The 26597-nt window shown below is 35.4% G+C and overlaps 1 pseudogene; it reads left to right on the top strand.

Annotated features, from left to right (window-relative positions):
- The first annotated feature begins 16491 nt into the window (after window positions 1–16491).
- LOC141489834 (H/ACA ribonucleoprotein complex subunit 2 pseudogene) lies at window positions 16492–16948 on the top strand (annotated as a pseudogene).
- Window positions 16949–26597: the final 9649 nt, after the last annotated feature.

The raw sequence follows: 26597 nt of genomic DNA, 5'->3' as shown, positions 1-26597 counted from the left end.
CACTATCACTACTACTATTCAATATCGTTTTAGAAATGTTAGCTTCAGCAATAAGAGAAGAAAAAGAAATGGAAGGAATTAGAATAGGGAAGAAGAGACAAAACTCTTACTCTTTGCAGATGACATGAGAATCCCAAAGGTCTCAGGAGGAAGATAAACTCTCATAAATCTTCAACATTTCTATATATGACTAGAAAGATGCAGCAGAAAGAGCTAGAAAGAGAAATCTCATTAAAGTAACTTCAGACAATATAAAATATCTAGGAGTCTACCTGTCAATGCAGACTCAGAAATTTTGAAAACAATTACAAAACACTTCTCACATGAATAAAATGAAACTTAAATAACTGTGCAAATTTCAACTGCTCATGGATAGGCCAAGCAAATATAATAAAAAGGACAATTCTACCAAAATTAAACTACTTGTTTAGTGTCCTACCAATCAAAATTCCAAAAAATTAATTAATGAGTTAGAAAAAATTGTAAGTAAATTCATATACAGAAATAAAAAGTGGAGAATCTCCAGGTATTTAATGAAAAAAAAGTGCAAAAGAAGATGGCTTAGCCCTACCAGATCTAAAATTGTATTATAAAGCATCAGTCATCAAAACTGTCTGGTACTGACTAAGAAATAGAGTGGTGGAGGGGCAGCTAGGTGGCACAGTGGATAGAGCACCAGCCCTGGAGTCAAGAGTACCTAAGTTCATATCCAGCCTCAAACATTTAATAATTACCTTGCTGTGTGGACTTCAGCAAGCCACTTAATCCCATTGCCTTGCAAAAACTAAAAAAAAAAAAAATAGTGGTAGAATAGACTAGGTGCCATAGCAGGAAATGATTATAGTAATCTACTGTTTGATAAACCCAAAGAGTCCAGCTATTGGGATAAAAACTCTCTCTTCAATAAAAACTTTGGGAAAATTGAAAGTTAGTATGGCAGAAATTTGGATTAGACCAACACCTCACACCCTATACCAAGATAAGATCAAAATGGATATAGGATCTAGACATATAAAACAATATTATAACCAAGCTAGAAGATCAAGGAATAGTTTACCTGTCAGATCTATGAAAAGGGAAGCAATTTATGACCAAGGAAGAGATGAAGAACTTCAGTAAAAACAAACTAGATAATTTTGATTACATTAAATTAAAAAGCTATTGCACAGACAAAACTAGTGTAAATGTAGTAAATTGGGGAGCAATTTTTACAGCTGGTGTTTCTGACAAAGGACTCATCTCTAAAATGTAAGCTGAGTCAAAATTTTTTAAAAAGACAAGTCATTCCCCAATAGAAAAAATGGTCAAAGGATATGCAAAGGCAATTTGCAGATCAAGAAATCAAAGCAATCCACAATCATATGAAAATTTTCTCTAAATCACTAATCATTAGAGAATTTAAAACATCTCTGAGGTACCACCTCACACCTCTCAAACTGTCCAATATGACCAGGAAAGGACAATGATCAATGTTGGAAGCTGGTGGAGCTGTGAACGCATCCAACCTTTCTGGAGAGCAATTTAGAATTACGCTCAAAAGGCAATAAAAATGTGTATACCCTTTGATCCAGCAATACTACTACTGGGTCTATACCCTGAAGAGATTATGAAAAAGGGTAAAAACGTCACCTGTACAAAAATGTTCATAGCAGCTCTGTTTGCGGTGGTGAAGAAATGGAAACTGAGGAAATGTCCATCAATTGGGGAATAACTTAACAAACTATAGTATATGTATGTGATGGAACACTATTGTTCTATTAGAACCCAGGAGGGATTGGAATTCAGGGAAATCTGGAAGGATTTGCATGAACTGATGCTGAATGAGATGAGCAGAACCAGAACATTGTATACCCTTATAGCAACATGGGAGTGATGATCAACCTTAATGGATTTGCTCATACCAACAGGACATCAATCAGGCACAATTTTGAGGTATCTGTGACAGAGAATGCCATCTGTATCTTGAGAAAAAAAATTGTGGATTTTGAACAAAGATCAAGGACTATTACCTTTAATTTTAAAAAATGTTGTCTTATTATGTAATTCGGCTATATCTCATACTATATGTTTCTTCCTTAAGAATATGATTTCTCTCTCATCACATTCAACTTAAATCAGTGCATACTTTGGGAATGATGTCAAGACTAGCAAACTGCTTTCTGTGGGTGGGGTGGGGGAGGGAAGCAAGACGGGGGTGGGGGAAATTTGTAAAACTCAAAATAAAACCTTTCTAAAATTAAAAAAACGAATGATTTTTAGGGACCCACAAAGAGGATCACACAAGATGTGGTTGCTATCATCTTAAAAAAAAGAGGAAATTGGAACATTGTACTCCAAAAGGCAAAAGCTAAAGATTTATATCTAATGATAAATTATTCAACCAAACTGAATATAATCCAGTAGGGGAAACCATGATCCTTTAATCAAAGGATTTCTAAGTATTCCTGTTGAAAAGATCAGAATTGGATAAAAACTGAAATGTCAATACAAGAGTCAAGAGAATTAAAGAGGGGGCAGCTAGGTGGTGCAGTGGATAGAGCACCAGCCCTTAGAGTCAGGAGTACCCGAGTTCAAATCTGACCTCAGACACTTAATAATTACCTAGCTGTGTGGCCTTGGGTAAGTCACTTAACCCCATTGCCTAAAATTTTAAAAAAAGTTAAAAAAATTTTAAAAAGAGAGAAATAAAGCAAGGTCCCTTTTCCCACTCAACTCTCTATTCCTTAAAAAACAGAGAAAAGAAAAAACAACCCTTTTAAAGAAATGCATAACACATAAAGAAGTATGTTCCTTCAGAACATAAAGAAGTATATGCATAGCATGGTTCACCATTGATACTCTGGAATCCTGTTTGCTCAGTAAATTGGTCAGAGTTCTTAAGTCTTTCAAAGTTATGTTGCTGTTGTATAAATTATTTTATTTATATTAATTTATTTTCCAAGGTACTTTAAAGCATAATGTGTTTTTACCTGTTTGTCTCTTTTAATGAAAATTGGTTTTGCTTTTGCCTTGATTGCTATCCTTAGTTTTCTAAGTTAAGCTGAAGCATAATATATTTTGTTCTAGTCCCTTATTTTAGGGATAGGGTCTCCCTTTGTTAAAAAAAAAAAAAAAAAACAATAAGAAAAGAACAGAAGGAAAACCAGAAGGAATCACAGACAAGCAGGACAACTTTGATAGTTAGATGCTGAATTTATTATATAATCTAAAAATAAAAGCAAGTTCTGCATAATAGATTCCCAGTTTAAACTACCATTCCCTTCTGTTCTATAATGTATATAGAAATGCTCATTTTAGTTGATGGTTGTTAAATTCAGAATTTTTTTAAATTAAAGGATTGAAAATTCCAAGTGTCCCACAATGCTAAAGGGAAGATTCAAACAATTTTATTCTAGTCATTTTAGAGAAGATATTCACAACATAAACTGCTACAGCCTGCACAAGGTAAAACTAGGCCTTTGTGAACTGAGTGAGAAGGACTAGAAAACTGAACTTGAAGGTAAGAAAACCTAAATTCAAATTCTGAAACAGATTTTTTTCAGCATTGTGGTCACAGGAAAGTTGCTCAATCTCTCTCAGCTTCAATTTCTGCATTTGTAAGAGGCAAACAATAATAGAATTTATCATAACTGGTTGTAAATTTCAAATGAGATAATACTAAAATGCTTTGTAAATCCTAAAATACTTTTTTAAATGCTATTTACTGTTATTACTGCAGCCTATTTAAAGTATTCTATGGCATAATATTTAGTGAGTTGACCTGAAGTCATGAAAACCTAGTTTCAAGGCCTGCATCTAAAATATGCTGTCTATATGGCAACTTTCTAAGAGTATAAGTTGCAGATAAAGTGCTGATCTGCACTAGTGGTAATAATAATAAAAATGACAACAATAATAATTTGGAACTATAAAGTGCTTGATAGATGTAAGTGGTTGATATAATGCTTTCCTCATCTGAGAATTCTTTACATCAGTGAAATCACAGGTCTAGTCTCTATCCCTATTCAAAGTACTGGCAGACCATTGCAGATAGAAGATTGGGTCTGAATATCTCAACAATCTAAAAATCCATTTCTCCCATGGGAAAGTGTATATAAAAAAAGATAGAGGCTATTGATAGCAAAAAAAAGCATGAAAGGTATACTGTACCCACCACTTTCTGTGGGAGGAATTTAACCTCAATGACTGTCCACTGTCTGATGAATGAAGGATCATTTGAGAAAGAAACTGTTCAAAAATGACTATGTGGGATCTGAGATAGGCTCAAGAAATCTCAACAACTGAACTTTTCTTGATTGGTCTTCAAAAAAATTCCCCTCTTTGAGAAGGAAAACCAATGAGATTTACATTAGTCAACAGTAATTAGTATGAAGCCCCAAAATCTATATCCCTCACTAATAGTAGTAGTAGTATAGAAGAAGACTGGAAAGATTCCTGTGTGTATGAGTTATTGAAATTAAATAAGGGAACTAAACAGATTAGTAAAATTAATCAACAAGCATTTATAAATAAAATCAATGGACTAGACACACACTAAACACTAAGAATACAAAATCAAAAGTAAAAGAGTATCTGATCTTAAGGAGTTTGCATTCCATTAAGGGAGATAATACACGTATACATACAATACTTATGTGCATAGTATACCAAGTCATGAGTTTGAGTTACCCTGATCTAGCTGCTGAGAGCAGCAATTTTTAATGTTAGGCTTAATCTTATATGGATACTCTTATATGGCAGAAGACATGGAGAAAAGAGGGTTCCTCTAATCAATTATTTTTCCAGTTTAAGTGCAAGTCCTAAGGGATTTCTGGGAACCCATCACTTTGCAATGGTTCACAGAGAAGGTGGCTATTGATATAAATTACTTTGAGACAGTTCCTTTCTCAAATGATCCTTTCATTCTTTAGACAGTTGAATAGGCAATAAGGTTTTGAACTCTTCCCACAGCAAGTGATGGATGATGCTTTTGATGGGTTTTTTTGACATCAGTAGCCTCTTTTTTTATATACACTTCCCTTTGAGAGGCATGGATTTTAGACTGTTGAGATATTCAAACCCAATTTGCTATCTGTAATAGTCTGCCAGTATTTTGAATAGAGATAGAAATTGAATTTGTGATTTCACTGATGTAAGGAATTCTACATGAGATACTACCACTACCAAGAAGAATATAATTACAAATTATTATTGTTGTAGTTATTGTTATTTTATTACTTTATTACTTTAAAAGATTTCCTGGAACCAATCACTTTCCAATGGTTCACAAAGAAAATGGCTATTGATATGAATCATTTTGAGCCCCAACACTGACTGGGTCTACTAGAAATTTATATTACATAATATAATGAATAATATAATATAATGAATAATATAATATAATGAATAAAAGGTGGTTGGGGAAGGGGTATCCGAGCAGCTGGGTTGGGGAAGAACAAGAAAAGATACCATGAGGAAAGACATGTACTGAATCTTGAAAGAAACTGGGAATTCTAAGAGGTCTAAGTGAGGAGGAAGTATATTCCAGGGATGAAGGACAACCAATAAAAAGATGGAAAGACATCATATGTGTATATCATATGTGAAGAAAAGCAAGTGTTCTAGTATAGTTGGAATATAGTATACAAGGAAAGAAAAAAAGACTGGCAAGGTAAGAAGGGGACAGATTGAGAAGCACTTCAATTACAAATCGAGGAATTTTTTTTATCCCTATGCTAAAGTTTGTTGAGTGACATGGACAGGTCTAAGCTTTAGGAAAAGTACTATGATGATTGAGATGGATTGGAATGGGAAGAGATTTGAGTTGGGGAAAATCAATTAGAAGTCTTGAAATAAAAGACTGCAGTTCAAGATGAAAGTTGATAAGGACTTAACTAAGGTGGCTGTTATTAGTGGAGGAACAGTATGAATGGAGGAAAAAAATGACAAAATTTGACAACTGATAGGATATGTGGAGTAAACAAGAAAAATAAAGGATTACACCAAGATTGCAATCTTACCTGACTGGAAGGATACCCCAACAGGTATCTATGTATATGTGTACAAATATATAGATAGATATTTCATATATATGTATATGTATGCAAATAAGTATATATGTGTATATTATATATATATGTATTATATGAATCTATAAATTTGTCTATATGAATATATACATCTGTGTGCAAGCAAATACATATATAGGGGAATTTGAGGAGAAAAATTATGAGCTCTGTTTTGTATATGTTGAGTTTGAGAGGTTTCAGGTATAACCAATTTGAAATATTCAATAAGAATCAGGTAATAGAAGCATGAAGCTCAGATGAGAGACTAGAGTGGATATATATAGATCTGGGGAACATTTTGATCATTGAACCCATAGAAACTGACAAGGTCATTGAGAGGTAGTTTATAAAGGGAAAAAAAAGAAGACCCATGATAGTCTTCATCTGTGATCATGACAATGATGGTAAGTCATAAGATTTCAGTATGAAGAGTCATTTGACAAGCACCAATTCTGAGTATTTTCTGCCAACTACTTGAACCACATAACATCTAAATAAAAAGTGGTTCTGACCTTGAGAGGAAAGAAGCACTCCTTGACTGACAAGTCCAAAGAAATTTTAAAATCATAAAAAAGGGTTCTAGGATTTGATGGATACTATCAAAAATTGATGGAGAAGGGTGGCTAGGTAGATAGAGCACTGGCCCTGGAGTCAGGAGTATCTGAGTTCAAATTAGGCCTCAGACACTTAATAATTACCTAGCTGTGTGGCCTTGGGCAAGTCACTTAACTCCACTGCCTTGGAAAAAAAAATTGATGGAGAAATTTATCTTCTTTACTAAACCACTCAGTTATATCTCTGGGGGTATATGTTTGAAAAAAAAAACAGAAATAGATGAGCACCAAGTGACACTCTGGCCTGAACTCTTTCATACAATTTAGTGATTGTTAGGATGAGAAATTTGAGCAGTCCTTCAAGAACTTGGTAAAGTGCCTCTCGCCCAACCAGTTATTGGCTTATGCAGATTCACTCAAGCTCTTTGTGTAGCATATGGATGACAGAAAGAGTTTTTACAGCAGGACAGCAATGACCACTGGAAATCTATTGTATCTACAAGTAAAGAACTCCACTACAAGGAGATTATTATCCCCCTGCACAAATTGGAGTTTGGGACTTTGAAGTGTGCTGTCATATATGGAAGTTAATTTTAAGTATGGAAAGATTACAACCCATTCATATATTTTAGTTAACACTAAGTTGTATGATATTTGTCATAGAAGAGTCAAAGCACTAGCAAACTTTGAATTCAACAGGGTAGGTTTAATCAACAAACATGAAAATCTCTCATCACCCATATGTCCTAAGTCATGGTAAAAACCCATAGAAGTAATTTATATGAAGATTTTTTTTATATCTAGAAGGAAATAGAAAAAATATGAATTATATCCTAGTGATAACAGAACATTTCACCATTTATTTGTATCAGAAAACTTCTATAAGTTCCAAAGTATCATGGGAGCAGTATCTCTATGTATGATTGATTGTCTGTCAGGATCCACTCTTACCAAAATTGAGACTTTGAGAAGAAGCTATTTAAGGAGATGCTGGCAGAAACCAAGAAATCTAGAAATGCACCATGCCATGGTTAAGAAGAGCTAGAGTCCAACATTTTAACTGCACATTACTGAGAATGCTAAGAACTATGAAACCTGAAAAGAAGTTCAACTGACTCAGTGAAATCAATATAAGATTTGATTAGTAAATGTAACAATGTAGTCTTTGAAAGTCATCCTCCCAACCCCACTCACAATAGCGGGTCAAGTCCCCAGAGCTTGGTTAAAGTTACATTCTCCCCTCCTTCAAGTTTCAACGAGTAGTAATGGGGGCTTAAGGATAGATATCATTCTAGTACTATAACTCATGAACTCTCACCAGTAGACTGGTATATTCCCCCTTATAATTATTGGTGGATATTCAAAAGTCAGTTTGACTGTATTGGCTTTTAGTTAGTATTATTTACTAGTGGCAATCAGAAAAGCATGCTGGTCAGTCATGAAGTGAGAAAATGATACAGCTAATGGGCAGACTAGAATAACTAAAGGAAGCTATCCAATATGCAGGATAGAATCTCTATGAAATTCAGGGTCTGCCAAAGGTCTTAGCATAGCTAGTTTTAAGCTACTAAAGCTTAGAATGGAGTGTAACTCTTAACTCACAAAATCATCACCTTAATTGGTCCCTAAAAACAACTACATTTGTTTGATTCAACCTATATTTACAGATTAACCCATGAAAGCTTAAAACTTCATGAAGACTTCTGGACACTTTTTCTTTGGGGGGGGAGAAAAATGTGACTAAGACTTACAAAAGATGTCAAGGATTGGATGGGGTTGAGTATCATAGTTCTAAGCACATGATGCACATGATTCAATAAATATTTGTTGATTTGACTTTATACTCAGAATCATTTATCCATTTATAAAACATACTGACATTAAAATTATTTTATTTAGTGACAGTATCTTTTGTAAATTCTCATTTTATTTTATTTTCTAACAAGAGCCTTGGAACTAATTATCTTGTTCCTCCCACCACCCCCTAAAACCTCCCCTTCTCTAGAAAATTCCCTATTTTTCTTCCACCATCCCCCTAATTGTTCAGATTCATAACCTCAAAGACATATCTACTTCTACATTCTCAGTCTTTACACACAGTTGTAAAATCTTAGTAATCATAACTCAAAAACATCTCTCCCTTCATTCTCTTATCTCCACACACATATGACCATTAATCCAGTTCAGGTCCTCATCATCTCTCTCCAGGATTCCTGTAATTGTGTACATTTTGATCTACTTGATTCCAGTCTCTCTTATTTCCAATGTGACTTTCAGACAACTGCCAAAATAATCTTCCTAAAGTCATTACAGCCCTGGGAAAATGGTATAAAATAATCCACTATGGCAGCTAAATGCAAAGAATACTTGGGGGATAGCAAATAAGACACTGTGTAGAGCTGTGTAGAGATTTCCTGTATTAGAGTAGTTGTGAATCAGAAAAATAGGTTGGTATCAAAATATGCAGGTTGTTAAATCTCAGGCTAAAGAGATTGGAATTTGTTCAAGACAATAGGGACATGTTAAGGCTTCTGAACAGGAGAGGGACACAATTTTTTTTAAAAGGGATATGTTGTAGCAGTGGGGGAAAAAAAGTGAAATGGAAGAGATAAGGCCAAATTAGGCTATTTTAGTCCATCAATAATTATCTAGAAAAAACCTACTGTGTGCTTGGAACTATTCTAAGCCACAGGCACTTTTCAATGCATGAAGTAACAGGGACCTCAACACTTGGAAATTACACTAAATCTCCTCTGACATTTCAATCAAATTTTTTTCATGCTTATATCTTCCAGAATGATGCACATTCCTTTACTCAGTTAATAACAACAGCATTAGTCACACAAAGTACTGTCTACAAATGACCTAACTTTCTGTGAAGAGCCAATCACAACAAATTTCTTGGGCATTTGTACCTGAAAACAGTATTAAAATGCAGTCTTCACAAGTCAGATCACAGATGGCATTTAAAGAAAAAAAGGTAGAAGCAGTGAAGCTTTTAAGATAGAAAATAGATTGTGGTGTTGAGAGGCAAGCAGGGTGGAAGATTAGAACTATTTATGCTAATCAGTGAAGTTAATTTTCTCATTATCTACCTCAGTTCCAGTGTTGTTAAGAAGGGACTACTATTGCATAAATTCATATCAGGTTATGATCTTGGTGGGGTTTTTTTAATCCAAGGATAGAGTTAACACTCAGATGTATGTAACACACAAATATGTCCATGTTTGAACTATTTAAATACTATGGATGAAGTATCTTTGTTTATTAGGCATTATAAGTTTTCCTATCTTGAAAAGCAAAAAGCATTTATTCTGACAAATATTAATGTCAGCTTAATTTTACAAAGTGTCTCTCTGTTAAGGCTCCTGGGAAATCGTACAGGCATTCATAACCATCTTAAAAATACCATAATAACCCAATAAAAACACAACAGTAAAGCCATATGGGAGATAAAAGCAGCCCTGGGGAGAAAAAAGAAATTGAGGCTAGGTCCTAAAACATGAGAATGAGAGCCCAAGTGTTAAAAACAATCCCTCTGAAAATAAATTTTATGTGTCTTTTAAGGAAGGAAGAAAAGATAAATTGAGAAAGATGAGATTCAGAAGGGAGTTCTGTACCTAGGGGACTCCCAAAGATTGAAATGTTGACTAGATTCACTGTAGCTTCCGTGCCTGCTGATATGCTATTTTTGAACTCCCCATGCTTCCTACCCCACAAGTACATTAGAGGGATTGTTTTTCTTGTTTCTGCAGCAGCAGAAGTATGCAGTGTCATAAAAAAGGCTATGCTACATAAGACCTCTAGGTCACTGCACACCGATCCATATAAAACAAAATCGGCCCTGGAAGACTCTCTCTCTCTCTCTCTCTCTCTCTCTCTCTCTCTCTCTCTCTCTCTCTCTCTCTCTCTCTCTCCCCATCTCTCTCTCTCTTTTCTCTCTCTGTCTCTTCTCTTTCATCGCTCTGTCTCTCTGTCTCTTTCTTCTTTGTCATGTTATAATTATGATTTAACTTAAGAATTTTCTTTAAGGATTAAGGACAGGATAGTCAATGTGCTCAAAAATTGTGGAAAACTAAAATGCGACAATTAAAACTATGTGACATTGAGGTGTTGGAAAGGACACTCGACAATCCAGAAGTGCTGGATTTGAAGACTGTCCAGGACTACTTATGTGATCTGGGGCAAGTCATCATTAATTTGGGCTTTCTCATTTATAAAAAGAGGGGTACAGGGGGAGTGGACTAGAAAACTAGGAAGATATCTTCCTGCTCTAAAAGTAGAAGCTATAATAAATGTGTATTTTTTTTGTTGTTAGCGTTCATACAACTGTTAACAATTGTATGGAGTTACTCTTCATAACTCTGTGCTCCATAGTATGGAAGTCTCTTTTATCCTCCACTATCTCCTGAAATCTATCCAAGTTCATGTTCCTTGTTTCCATGAAACTATCTATCCATCTCATTCTTTGTCATCCCCACTCCTCCTTTTGACTTCAATCTCTCCAGGCATCAGGGTCTTTTCCAATGAGTCCTGTCATCTCATTATGTAGCCAAAGTAAGCTTCAGCTTCAGTATTTGTTCTTCCAGTGAAAAGCTTGAATGAATTCCTCTAAATATTGAATTGATCTCTATGCTGTCCAAGGGACTCTCAGAAGTCTTCTTGAGCATTACAATTTGAAATCATCATTTCTGCATTCAGCTTTCCCTACAGTCCAACTCTCACAGGCAAGCATTGTATACCTTTAATACATGTGAATTTATATATTTTGTATATTAAATATGTAATGTGTTGTGTGCTATATATACTATAATACTTAACATTTGTTTATATGTCTATATATGTATGATAATATATATTATAGAAAATAGGAAATATATTATATACATTTGTGTATATACTAAAACACACATATAATATAACATGCATATTGTCTGTACATTTGTGTGTATACATATGTATTACATATACTCATAAATATAATTTACATGTGTATATTTGTAAACATATACACAAGCAGCTATAATTTCATTTATGTAGAGAACTCCCCATGTGGACATTTCCTGAATCAATTTTGCTAATTCATCTGTAACTTAGAGTCTTAGTATCAAAATCCCTGAGAGGTTCTGTGACTATCCCATGATTCCACAGTTAGTAAGTATTAGATGCAAGATACCTGCATCATAGTGGTACTATCAGAGAAGCCTAATTGGAAAGCTTTCTTATACTATGCCCTGGAGATTAGTAGACTTAATCTAAGATGAAATTCTAAATTTTAAGATACAGAACCAGAGAGACCCCTTAGGCAATCTTATCATAATACTCATAGGAGACATTTCAACTCTGTCTTGTATGAGAAAGTGAACATGTATGTCTTTAAATGAGCATGCTGCATGAATAAATTGGAATATTTATCCTAGAAATTAAAAAAAATGACATTCCTAAGAGAGTAGAAAGCAAAAGCGTGTGTCTTTTTTAGTGTAAAACTTCTTTGATTCAGACCTGATTTGGGGGATTCTCCCAATGAGGAAACACCCTCAATTAGTTCAGACCTGCAGGAAACTGAGAAACTGAGTGGTCAAGTGACCCATGCATCTATCAAGAAGATACTGGGAAACTTGAATCCAGGTCTTCCTGACTCTGAGGCTGGCGTGCTTTCCGCCATATGCCATGCTATTTCTCACTTCTCTAAAACTTTGAAAATAAAACACATGTCATTTGCATTGATATAAGCATATTGCTTTTTACTTGTCACATATTTAAAACATATTACCCTTTGCTCCTTCAAACTGCTCTCTATCTTGTTCACACATTTTTATTGATTTTCAACTTGTGATCAAAAAAAATTTAAGTCAAAACATCAATATGATATATACTGATTGATTTAAACCAGAAATTGAGACTCCAGTTTTGACATGGCAGGAGTTGACAATGACACATCTCTTGTGTAGAAGCCAGCTTCTTATTGGAAGTGGTTTACATGATAAACCCTGATCACCTGATCTTCTCAGATCATCTTTCAGAAATTCTTCACAGCCCAGCATGTTGACATCACTGTTTCTCTATCACCAAAGTTAAGAATCTTTTTTGGAAAGCCTTTTATTATCCCTCAGTTTAGTCCCGCTTCTGGGGATATTTAATTTGAATGAGAAAGAAGAATACTGATTATATCTTCAAGTTGGGTAAAGAAGAAGAATTTTCTTTGCAAATGTGGAAGGAAATACAATTATTTTAGGGATATCTTTCAATTTATAAAAATAACAACTAGAATTTCGATAGATTTACAAAAAAAGGTTGCAAAACATTATACATGTTATCTCATTTGATCCTCACAACCACCCAGGCAGTAGGTACTATTATTATGCCCATATTACAAATGAAAAAATTGAGGCAGACAAAAGTTAACTGATTTGCCTGGGTCACACAGTTAATAAAAATCTAAAAATTTAAGTGTTTCTGATGCTAGGTCTAGGTTTCTATTTACTATACCATGTAAATGTCTCATATTAGGAGTAATTGTTTTCATATTTCTTATGATTTTAAATGATTTTTAAAAATATTGTTGTTCAATCATGTCCAATTCTTTGTGACAATATTTGGCAAAGATATTGGAGTTATTTGCCATTTCCTTCTCCAGCCCATTTTTCAGATAGGAAAACTGAGGCAGAGTTAGGTGACTTGCCCAGGGCTATACAGCTAGTAAGTAAATTTCTGAGGCCATTCATGAACTTAGGAAGATGGGTCTTCCTGACTTCAGGTCTGGTTCTCTATTCACTGTACCACCTAGTTGCCCAAGATAAAAATTAGATGTGGGTTACTCAAAAGATTGTTTAGAACTAAACATTCAATATAATAAAAATAACTGAATTTCACTGAATTAATTAGAAGTTTCATTAATTTAACTGAACAGACCAGTTTTAGTCTCAAATAGAGATAGCCTTCAGCCGATAGTCTTTCTAATTTTAGAAGAAAACATCAGGTTGAAGCAAGATGGTTATTCATATAATTTATGCTCATTCCAAAGGGATGAACTACTTTGAAAAATACATCAACGGTCCAATATATCTGTGATCTCAACAATGTGGGTATTTTCAACATTGGAGAAGATCACAACCCATTCATTATTCATGTCTTATAAATCTATGATGGAGGGTATACTCAACATATTGGGGATCCTTCCTTCAGGGCTTTAACATTATATGCTTCATACAATGTAACAATCAAGTTATGCTGTCCTTGTCACTATTTGACTATCTTAACTCCTTTTCCAGGCATACATCTTTTAGTATCTTTTCTATTATTTTGTGTGTAAGCAATCATTAATATTCTGCACATTTATACTCATCATACATCTCATTTTGCTGTAAGAGTAACCTGTAATTTTTATTCCTCAGAGATTTTAGTATTCTATGATTCATTGAAATAGAGCCTTACCAAAAGACTATTAATGTTCAAAAGATGTGTCTTTAGTATGTCAATAAAAATGATTGGGTTTATAAGACTCCAAAATAATAAACAAAGTAACACAGTATTTGATAAAAACCAATGATTCCAACTACTTGAGTAATACTTCTATTCAACAAAAAAAGTTGTTGGGCAGAAATTAGGATTAGATCAGTATCTCATACTATATACACAATAATCTCTAAATAGGTATAAAACCTACATATAAAAAAGCCATATCATAAATACATTAGAGTAGTAGGGAAGGAGGTTTTTTCCAGAACTGTGGACCTAGGAAGAGTTCTTGATCAAACAAGAGATAGAGAAGATCAAAAGAGGAAAAAAATATACAATTTTGATTCTATAAAATTGAAGTATTTCTGAATAAACAGAATAAAAGCAGCTAAAATTAAAAGGTACACAATTAGCTAGGAAAATATTTACAACAGGAGCAGCTAGGTGGCACAGTGGATAAAGCACTGGCCCTGGAGTCAGGAATACCTGGGTTCAATCCCAGTCTCAGACACTTATAATCACCTAGCTGCGTGGCCTTGGGCAAGCCACTTAACCCCTTGCAAAAACCTAAAAAAAAAAAAAAATGTTTACAGCAGATTTCTCTGATGAAGATCTGATATCCAACAAGATACATAAGGAATTGATTCAAATACATAAGAAGAGTCATTCCCTAAATGGTTAAAGGATATGTAAGAACAGCAAATTTTCTATAAGAAATCCTGGCTCTGCCACTTCTTTTTTTTTTTTTTTTTTTTTTTAGGTTTTTGCAAGGTAAATGGGGTTAAGTGGCTTGCCCAAGGCTACGCAGCTAGGTGGTTATTAAGTGTCTAAGATAAGATTTGAACCCAGGTCCTCCTGACTCCAGGGCAGGTGCTTTATCCACTGCGCCACCTAGCCACCCCTCAGCAGCTTCTAGTGCTGAGCATATGCCCCCAGAAGTATCAAGAGAAAAGTCAGTTCCAAACATACTCCAGGGATAAGCTCTATCTTCAAATGGAAGCACATTTTTGCTTTTGTTTTTGTTTCCCTAGAAATATTGGGAATCCTACTTCTACAATCTAGAACCATTTCCAGACTTTTCCCTTTAGAAAAGTGGGAAGAACTAAGGCCATCCTCTGAAATGGAGTAAGGATAATCAATTTATCTCATGTGTAGATAAAGTGATTGCCTCCTGAGCACCTGGATTGGTGAGTTTTAGGACCCCCACCTATGTACTGCAGCTGTCCTCTTGAAATTCAAGGTTAAGCTATTGATAAAAGAAAGAAGTTCTTTTCAATCTTTAAAGGGAATTAGAATGCTGACTTCAAACTGTCTTTTCATATTTGGTATTTTCCTTGGTCAAGATTCCTATAAATCTTACTTAAAATCTTTGTGGGGCAAAGTCAAGTTGGAAATCATGGAGGACTAACTATGTTAATTTGGATCTCCTCTTTCCAACCTTGATACATATACATATGTGTGTGTGTGTGTGTATATATATATATATATGTATATAATTATTTCTGGCCTAAAGCACAGGGTAAAGTATTAATTTTAATTCCTTTTCTTAGACACCCATTATATACAAATTGAACCCTCGCATGTTAAATCAGGAGGGGAGAACCTTTTTTCTGTAAGAGCAGTTTGGATATTTATGACATTATTTGTGAGTTATATTTGGTCAAACATTTAATCAATTCACCTCTTAAAAAGCTCCTAGATTTATTGAATTTCAAGGTGTGCCTATGATTGCCTTGGCAACTACAGATCAATATTGCTAAATATCTGTTCCCCACCTTGTGTTAAATAAATAATAGGGTCCAAGGATAATGGAGTTTCTATGTAGCATTTATTGGAAGTGGGGTTGAATGGAAAAGCAGAATGCTTGCTGGAAGAATACTTAGTTTGTGATTAGCCATGATAAACATAAGCAAACTGACACATGCTAAAATGGCAGCAGAAACCCCCAACCACCTGAGCAAAGCTAAGAAACAGCTTCCCACTGTAGTAACTCCAATACTAAAAGAATTTCCCAGGGCTTAACCTGAAAACTCTGAGCTAAGTATCCTTAGCCTAGGGGATATAATCATGACTTATGTTTATATATTCTTCTACATGTGGGAATAAAATAAGCTATCTCCCAACTCTTCCTCCTATGACTACCTTCCCCTTCCTCCCACCCAGGCATAAAAATGAAAATGTGTCCTGTTTCTTTCAAAGATCTAGAGTTGGAAGGAAACTTAGAGAATGTCTAGACTGACACTTATATTTTATAGCTGAGGTGGACCCAGAGAAATTAGTTGGTTTGTAATGTAATATAGGAGGATAAGTTCCAGATATGACTATTCTGGGTCTGATTATAGACTTCTCTACTTAAAAATTTTGTGGGTGCCTCGCTCATGCTTTGGTAAGATCAGAAACCTACAGACTTGGTAACTGTCAGGGCTATTGATATGACCAAAGTTAAAAGGGAAGTGGAGGATTCTGAGGCAGCACCAGAGAGTTCTGGGGCTCCTGAGTGCACTTTCGGAGAGATGTCGTCGAACCCATTGCTCAGCCTCTGGCCTCCCGTGGCCTAGCTAGGAAGCTGTAAAAGTGCATCAAGAATGCCGTGAAGCAGAAGCAGATCCAGCCAGGCATGAAGGAAGTTCAGAAATTCCTTAACAAAGGAGAAAAGGGGATTATGGTTTTGGCTGGAGACACACTACCCATTGAGGTATACTGCCATCTCCCTATTATGTGGGAGGATCTGAGTGTGCCTTATGTTTATGTTCCCTCAAAAACGGATCTGGGAGCAGCTGCTAGCTCTAAGAGATCAACTTGTGTGATCATGATTAAGCCACATGAGGACTACCAAGCTACATATACAACTGCCTAGAGGAAGCAGAGTCTCTTCTGGTACCCTTGTAAAGAAAAGTGGTGTGATGTTCACGATTATTTAGGAGACCTTTCTTCAACTGCAAAAAGACAGTGGTACAAGCAAACACTTCACTGTGCCTCCAAGAGGCAGGTGGCCCTCCATCATCTTCCCCCCGAGTTTGTTTTTTAATGTTAACTCAAACAGTAATTTCCCAAAACTATAGCCAATAATATCATAGTTGCTACTAAGCAGTGAAATAAAGTTTTAAAAAATAAAAAAAATTACAAAAAGCTTTGTGACATTAAGGAAGTCACTTAACTAATCTGGGACTTCATCATGGGAGAAATAATGTTTCTATTATTAACTTCAGATTTTTTTATGCTTTTTAAATCTTTTTTTTTAGTAGATAAATATGTGGAATTATTTCTATTTCCCCAAGATAACATAGCTAGTTAATGGCTAAGCCAGGACTAGAACCCATGTCTCTTTGACTTCTAGTCCATTGTCTTTTAAAATCTTCTTTGTTGAAAAATTCACTTCCCCACTTTCAAAGACTCCTGGACAGAACCAGGAAATACTTAGCTATCAGAAAATAAAAGGTCTAGGCTCTTTTCTGGCGAGCTAACCCTAGTGTGGAGTTAACCATCATCCCCACCTAGTCAATTTCACACAATTGCACTATGGGGAAAGAAAAGGTAGAAAAAGGTTCACCGTGTCTTGGACCGTTTCCTCCCTAGCTACAGGTGCTCTCTTCTCATGCAGATCAAGAACAATAACTGTGAGGAATGAGATCTAGGGAGTGGATGGGGGGTAGAATAGAAGAATGCACTAGCAGCAGTTAGGAACCACATGAGGTTAAATTATAAACACCCTTCCTAATTTTATAGACTTTTATCATACCTCCATCTTCAGGCTTCAAAGGCTAAAACTTGATAATTTTTCTATTCTTTCCTCTTATAGCAAGAACTCTGTTCCCTTCATTTTCTTTAAATGCTGAACCTTCTTCACTTTCTTGTCTTTCCTGATGCAGAACAAGCAGAACCCTAAGTACAGACAGATCTGCAATTGTTACTTTATATAAGGGTTGTGTTATATTTTATATTTTATTTTAGTGTTCCAATTTCAGTTAGTCATTGATATTATTCCCATTTTAAAACAATTTCAGTTGCAAAAACATTATTTGGTCAATAATGACTGGTTGAGGGGCAGATAGGTGGCACAGTGGATAGAGCACCGGCCCTGGAGTCAGGAGTTACCTGAGTTCAAATCCAGCCTCAGACACTTAATAATTACCTAGCTGTGTGACATTGGGCAAGCCACTTAACCCCATTGCCTTGCAAAAACCTTAAAAAAAATAATGACTGATTGACTAAAAATTTATGCTACTTAATCTCACCTGGGCTCTTACTACAAGACAATTCTTTTATAATTCTTTAATTGGTCCACTAGTCCATTCATCACAATGGTTTTTTTCTAAACCATATCATCTCTTAAGACTCCTGACTTCCTTCTACATCCCCCATCAGCTGAGAACCTTGCCTTATATTTCACTTTTTAAAAAAATTAAGGTCACTTTCTGAGAGCTCCCACCTCTCCCCTCCTTCTCATCTCACATCACATCACATCTCACATCACAGACATCTTCCCCCACCATCATCACTCTTGCTCCTAACTCTGATGAGATGAAGGCCCATCTCCTCTCCAAGGCAAACCCCTAAACATGCACCCTTGATACTATTCCCTCCAACATATTGCCTTTTCTATCATCCCCACTCTCTAATCATCATTCTTTCCCTATCTACTAATTCCTTATATGAAATCTACAAACATGCCTATGCTCTCTGAATTTTAAAAAACCTTCCTTGATCTAACTATCCTCACTAGTTAGCATACTATATCTCTCTTCCACTTCTCAACTAAACTCTTTGACAAATTCAGGTGATAACTATCTACCTACATTAGGTAGAATAACTTTTTGTTCTTGTTCAGTCATTTCAGTTGAGTCAGATCCTTTGTGACTCCATTTTGGGGCTTCTCTTGGTAAAGATAATAGAGTGGTTCATCATTTCCTTCTACAGCTTATTTTACAGATGAGGAAACTAAGGCAAACAGTGTCTTAACTTACACACAGGGTCAAACAGTTAGCAAATGCCTGAAACCAGATTTGAAATCAAGAACATAACTTCTTGACTTCAGGTCCAACACTTTATCCACTGCATCATCTAACTGCCTTCATTTTCCCTTACTGACTTCTAAAACTGCAACCTGCCTTCCAATCTCAACACTCAAATACACTCTTCAAAATTATCAATGAGATATTAATTGCTAAATCTAATGATCTTTTATTAATTTAATCCTTCTTGACCCATCTCTAGCCTTTTATACAATCATGCTCACTTCCTAGATTCTCACAGGTTTTTGTGACCCTGCCACCCTCTGGTTCTCCATATAACTATTCTTTCTATAAATGTCCTTTTTAGATCATAATCCAATTCAAATCCACATACTAGGGATGTCCCCCAAGACTAGTCCTGGACCTTTTTTTCTTCTCCCCATTTGATTATTTCATCAGTTGCCATGTGCTCAATTATCTCTAAACAAATGATTCTAATTTATGTATCCAGTCCTAAACTCTCTCCTGAACTCTAATCCCACTTCCCCAACTGCCTACTGTGCATCTTAAATCAGATGTCTCATAGACATCTTAAACTCAATATGTCCAAAACAGAATTCATTTTTCCCCAAATCCTCCCCCTTCTCAACTTTTCTATTATAAGTCAACCAATCTCTCCACGTCAACAGATTCACAGTTTCTGTTATCCTTGACTCCTCTTACCCATACATACCCCACATATCCAATGTGTTGTAAAGACTTGTTATTTTCACACTTATACTATTTCTTCTATATTTCCTCTTTTCTCCATTCATCATGTTACACCCAGATTATTGCAAAAGTTTTTTGGTTGGTGTCTCTTTTAAAAATCTCTACCTTCTTTAAATCTATCTTCAATTCAACTGCAAAAGTAAACTTCCTAAAATGACCATCTGTCCATGTCACTCCCTCAACTCTCCTATGGCTCCCCATTACCTTTAGGATTATATATACAATATTCAGTTTGACATTTAAAGCCTTTTACCAATTAACCCCTTGCTACCTTTCCATTCTTCTGGCCTTTTATCTGTTCTACATACTCCACAATCCAGTGATAACATTTGAAAACTCCATTTTCGAAGTCCATACCTTTTCATTGGATGTCCCCTATATCTGGAATGTTGACTTCCTCCTCCAGGATTTTCTAGCCTTATTCAAGATTCAATTTAAACTCTATGTTCTGTTAAAAAGCCTTTCCCCACACCATTTCCCTATGCTTCCACCTTACCCCATATTCCCCTTCCTGAATACATTCTCTTTAATATTATCTTCCATTTATCTTGTATATATGTTGTATGTACATAATTATTTACTAGTTGTTCCCCCCCCCCCAGAAGATTAGCTTCTTGGGACAGCTAGGTGGTGCAGTGGATAGAGCATGGGCCCTGGAGAGTCAGGAGTACCTGAGTTCAAATTTGGCCTCAGACACTTAATAATTACCTAGCTGTGTGGCCTTGGGCAAGCCACTTAACTCCATTGTCTTGCAAAAACTGAAAAAAATAACAAAAGATGAGCTTAGAGCAGGGATCAGCAGTATCCAGGTAAAAAATTTAACTGACTTCTCAGGGGGAAAAAAATTACGTGTACACATTTTTAAGTTTAATCTGCATTATTTAAGATTTTCTTCATTATTTTCTTAAATATAGACAATTTTAAAAATAAATAAATCATGCCCTTATTTAAAGCATCTGTGGATTTCTACAGTGTAAAAGTTTAATAATTGCCCCTGTGAATGGCTGAACAAATTCTACGTTATGGAAAACTACTGTTATATTAAAAACCAGGAAGGATAGGAATTCAGAGAAGCCTGGAAAGATTTGAATGAACTGATGCTGAGCAAGATGAGCAGAATCAGAAGAACACTGTATACTATAACAGTAACATGAGGTTGATGATCAACCTTAATAGACTTGCTATTTCATAAGCGCATAATCAGGGACAGTTTTAGGGTATCTGTGATTATCTGTGACGGAGAATACACCTGTATCCAAAGAAAGAATTGCGAGGTTTAAACAAAGACCAAAGACTATTAACTTTAATTTTTAAAAAATTATCTTATATATTATGTAATTTTGCTATCTCATTTTATTTTCTCAAGAATATGATTTTTCTCTCAACTCATTCAATTTTGATCAATGTATAACATGGAAACAATGTAAAGACTGACTTCTGTAGGAGGCAGGGGGGTGGGAAGCAAAGTTGGGGGTAAAAATTGTAAAATTCAAAAAAGTAAAAAAAGAATTAGCCCCTGCAAATCAATTAAAACTTTCTATAGCGCACCCTTGACTGGGACAATTTTTCCAGGGTTTTTCCAGGGTAAGAAGGTCACAGGGATAGTTGGATGCTCCTAAAAGAGAAAACTCTTGTTACCGAGCATAACATAGCAGTTAAGGAAGGGTTTTGAAGTCCAGAAAGATTAGGAGCAGAGCCAGGAGAGTAATGAATGTCTCTCCATAAAAGGAAAGCCCAGGGAAGAACTCATTAATGGGTAAAAGGGGATCCCTGGCAAAGCCATATCAGAGTCAGAGGACCACAGAAGTGATTGAATGTTCCAGGGCAAGGAGGTTCCAGAAGTTTAGGGAAGCTCCAAAATAAGATAGCAGTTGAGGCCTGGTTTTGAAGTCAAGAATAGAGCTAGGTGGGAAATCAGAGGTTCTGGAAAGCCATGCTAGTCCCCTAAAGAGTCACTGATAACTCCAAGATAGTGTCACCCCTTATACTTTATGAGATTAATTTTTGTAACAATAATTATTATTTAGAAGATTAAAGAGTAAGTACAATGTTATCCCTCTTCTAAAACTAATCATTGCAAGGTAAAATACAGGTTAAACTCAACATTTTAATTTTAAGTATAGAGGAAAGTGCTGATTATCCAAGGTAAATGGGACCAGGAGTCCCATGAATAATCAAAAACTTGGTTAATAGGGTATGACCAGAGTATAATGCTTTTGGCTTCCGTGGAGAGATTAAGGTACATGCTGTGAATTGGTATTAAGGAAATTGCACAAAAAGTTAGTCTTAAGGTACCATGATTCTGAAGAATCAGCCTCAGGTGCATAATATATCACATTCAGCTTTTTCTCTTGTCTTTTTCCATGACTTTTTTCACCTTGGAGAACAAAGAAGTTCACCTAAACTTTGGAACTTCTTAAATCTGTGAGATAATTTTCTATTTATAATATTTTAGATTGACTTGAATATTTTTTACTTTCAAGAAATTGATATATGTTGTGGTAATCATTTTCAAATTTTGGCCGACATAAATAAACTTGTATTATAAGTTCTTTGAAAGCAGGGTATGTTTCTATGAAAGCAAAGTTTCTTAATCTTTTATGTCATAGATCCCCTAGAATTTCTGGTAAAGTCTTTGGACATTTTTCAATAACTTTTTTTAAAAATTCATTATTGTAGGAAATGATAAATTTCAATTAAGGGTTAGTAAAAATAAAAATGATTTTTTTCCCATCCCAAGTTTATTGGTCCCTGAAATCTATCTCTTCTTGGGAGCAATGGACACCAGATTAAAAACCCACTTTCAAATATTCCTCATTCCATGTAATAACTAGGACACAGAAATTGTGGTTAAATCAAATGTGCATAAATGCAATTATATTGTAAATCTGAAAAGGAATTTGCTATTTTTGACTCTTATAACTAATTTTTTCATGAAGCAAAATATTCTTTTAGAAAATATATAATCACTCCTTACTTTGTTTCTGAAATCTAGATTTTTCATATACTGTATGAAATACTTCTCAAAATAACAGGGATTACATGAGAGACTGGTATAAATCTAGAAATCTTTTAAATCTTTAAATCTTTTAAATCTAGTTTAAAATCCAACTAGAGACTAATTGTGTGTTTGTTGTTAGCAAGCATTGTTAATATTTTCTCTGCAAGATGGTAAGATGAGCAAGATTGTAACCAAACTTGAACAGGAGTTGAAGTTACTGGATATTAGCCACCTTACCACCTTTCTGTCAAATCTGAAGAGAGAAGATGGTTATTTAATGGCTCAAAGAAAAATAGAATTTAATTCTAAGCAATTAATCAATCACTACAGACCTGGCGTCGAAATGAAGAACAAATGCTTTGCAGAAGAAATTGAAACCAAGTGTCACATAGAAAATAAATGACAGAAAGAGGATTTGGACTTAGGTCCTTTGAAATCATATCCAGGACTTTCCCCTGTCCCATATAATTTTCAACTTCACAAATTCAGGGCTAAGTCACATTTCTGGCAAGTAGCACTAAGCAATCACAATCTTTGATAAGGAGAAGCTACCTCAAAGATCATCTAGTCCAATGGTTTCAAACATTTTTTTGTGCATCTATATCAATATGACATTTTAGTATGTGCCTCTAGTGTATGTGTGTGTGTATAATAATAATTATGCATATATTAAAATATATGGAAAAATAAATTTTAAAGAATTAGATAAAGATGACACTTGTTATTCTAGAGTCAAGTACTAGAGATTATGAGAAGATTGATATAGCCAGATGTGTACTTTAGGAAAAATCACTTTGGCAACTGTATGAAGATTGTACTGAAGAGGAGAAAGACTTGAGTCAAGGGGGTTTTTGCAATAATCCACAGTAGAGATGATGACTGACCCAGAATGGTGGTTATGCAAGGGGAGAAGGGAATAGATTTGAAAAGTATTAGGAAGGTATAATGGCAATAATAATGGATAAAAGCAAAATTACAAACCTGAGTAACAGAATGAATGATAATTCTGAGAGAAATTGTTATTTCTCTCTTATATTGATAATCAATTATTGAATTAGGATCAGGATTTTTTTTCAGAAGCCTGTAGCTTGTTCTTTCACTGAAGGGTATTGTTGATGGATGAGATTATCCAAATCCTAGGGATGTATATACCTTCCAATCCTGAATGGGACCTTACAAAGAATTTAATCTAATTGGGTTGAAATTTGGCCCATTGTGTTCTATTCAGATTAGTCTAAATGATCAGTCACATCCCTCAGTCCCTCATTAAAATAGATCCTCTTTTCATTATGATATTCATTCTTTTCTTACTTGTTAACCAATCAGAGTCAATTGTCACCCTCAGGAACACCCACTTTTCCAAAGGCATATAACTGTCAAGTGAGTTCCAAAAGGGGTCTTTGATGTTCAAGAGTGTCACTATCCTTTCTATTAATTATTGCTAGCATGATTATTAAAATGATTAATTACCTAGAAACTGTCTCTTGAATTTTTTACACATCACGCAACCCTCCACAGAAATATGAAGTTTAAAAGAGGAGTGGGTATGAAAGAGAAAAATAATATAACTCATGAATACCTGCTCATCCCATGCTATTCACACTTACCCACTGGGGAAAAAAAAGAGGTGGGAAGTAGGGTTTACTTACTGGACACTGTCCAGGAGTTTAGAATCTTTGATTAAAGATTGCCTGTTGCTGAAGATTGCCAGTTATAATATACAAAGTGATGGTAGAGGAGATATCTCACTGGTGGTGGAGTGCTCAGGAGAATTCAGTAGAATTTTTTTTACATTTTAGTCTTCCTTTTAGTCCCTGTTACTTGATTCTTAGATTTTAATCATGGTTTTTTTTATCATAAATACTAGTTTTGATTAGTGTTTTCCAACGAAAAACATTAGGGCCAGACCTGTGCTTTAGGAAAATCACTTTAGCAGCTATATGAAAACTGGACTGAGGAGGAGAGATTTGAGTCAAGGAAACCAATTGGAAGGTTGATGCAATAGTCCACAAAAGAGAAGATAACTGACCTAGAATGGTGGTTATGTGAATGGAGAAGAGAATAGATCTGAGAGGTATTAGGAAGGTATAATGACAAGAGAAAAGGATAACAGCAAAGTTAAAAACCTAGGTAATAAAATGAATGATGGTTCTGTGAGAAATTATTATTTCTCTCTTAGATTGATAATCAATTATTGAATTAGGACTAGGAATTTTTCAGAAGACTATAGGTTGTTCTTTCTCTGAATAGCATTGCTGATGAATGAGACTGTGAATTTCTAGTAATTTTTTTACTAGAATGGAAGGCTAGAAATGGGAAGGGGACAGAATAGGGTAGTGTTTAAGGGAAGGAGTGATGAATTTGTGTTACAGAAAGCCCATGAAGCTGTGGTTCCCTTGGGTTTTCCTCTCAATCTTGTAAAAACTTCTCTGAAACAGAAATCTTTTTGCCAATATCCTTAATAAGTGGTCATTTAGGTTGGAAACTAGAAAGTGAACTTACTCCTTCGTGGGACAGCTGATTATTATGATTGGTTGGTTGGTTCTTGTCCTTTGTCATTGAAGAAGACTAAAACAACATCACTATGTTTGAGACCAAATTATAGTGTGTCTGACTGTGGCTGATTAGACCAATATAAGCTCAGAATGCTCCACCACAGGTCTAGCACAAATAGTCCATGTGAACACCTGGAGTGGGTACTCTAAATTTATGGATGTCACATTTCCTTTGAGCTGCTTCAATTCTGCCTTCCTGAGAGAGCACAGCACCCTCACTTATGAGGGCATGCCATGCTGGGAAGTCCTGTACCAAGGTCTCCCATGCTGTATAATCAATTCTAAAGTTCATCAATGAGACCTTCAGGATGTCATTGTATTACTTCTCCTGACCCCTTTGTGAGTGCTTGCCTTGTGTGGGTTCTCCATAAAATAGGTTTTTTTGGCAAGCATACATCTGGCATTCTAATGTGATGAGCCCATTGTAGTTGCACTCTCTTTAGTAATGTTGAAATGCTAGTAGTTTGGCTCAAGAAAGGACCTCAGTATGGCTTCTTGTCCTGCCAGGTGATCTTCAGAATCTTCCTGAGACAATTTAAATGGAAGCAATTCAGTTTCCTGAAATGGTGCTGGTCGACTGTCCAAGTCGACTGTCCAGGCATATAGCAATGAGGTCAGCACAACAGCTCTGTAGACTTTCAGTTTGGTAGCCAACTACTACCTCTTCTCTCCCACACTTTTTTCAGTTTCCCCAACACTGAGCTAGCTCTGGCAAAGTGGGTGGCAGCCTCATTATCAATGTGTACTTCCTTGGAAAGGACACTGCCAAGGTAAGTGAACTTGTCCACAGTACTCAAAATTTCTCCATTTGCTGTAATTGATGGTTCTATATATGGATGGTGTGGTTCTGGCTGATGGAGTATCTGTGTTTTCTTGTGTTGTTAGACCAAAGTGATCACAAGCAGCAAAGAATCAATCCATAATTTGTTGCATCTCAGCTTCAGAGGCTGCATTGAGTGCACAGTCATCTGCAAAAAGAAGATCATGCATCAACACTCCCTCCACTTTGGTCTTGGCTTGTAACCTGTTCAAGTTGAATTTCCCATCAGTGCAGTAGCTGATCTTGAGACCATGTTCATCCTCAGTGAAGGTATTTGATAACATGACTGAAAACATCATGCTAAAAAGTATGGGACCAAGGACACATCCTTGTTTCACTCCATTGGTGACTGGGAAATCTTGAGAGCATCATCCACTATCCAGGGCATGCAAACCATTATGAAACAGATGTACAATACTGATGAACTTTTCTGTACAAC

This window comes from Macrotis lagotis, chromosome 5 (assembly GCF_037893015.1).
Source record: "Macrotis lagotis isolate mMagLag1 chromosome 5, bilby.v1.9.chrom.fasta, whole genome shotgun sequence".
In the NCBI taxonomy this organism is placed as follows: domain Eukaryota; kingdom Metazoa; phylum Chordata; class Mammalia; order Peramelemorphia; family Peramelidae; genus Macrotis; species Macrotis lagotis.
Note: the sequence above shows the minus strand (reverse complement) of the source record. Positions and strands in the feature narration are given on the sequence as shown.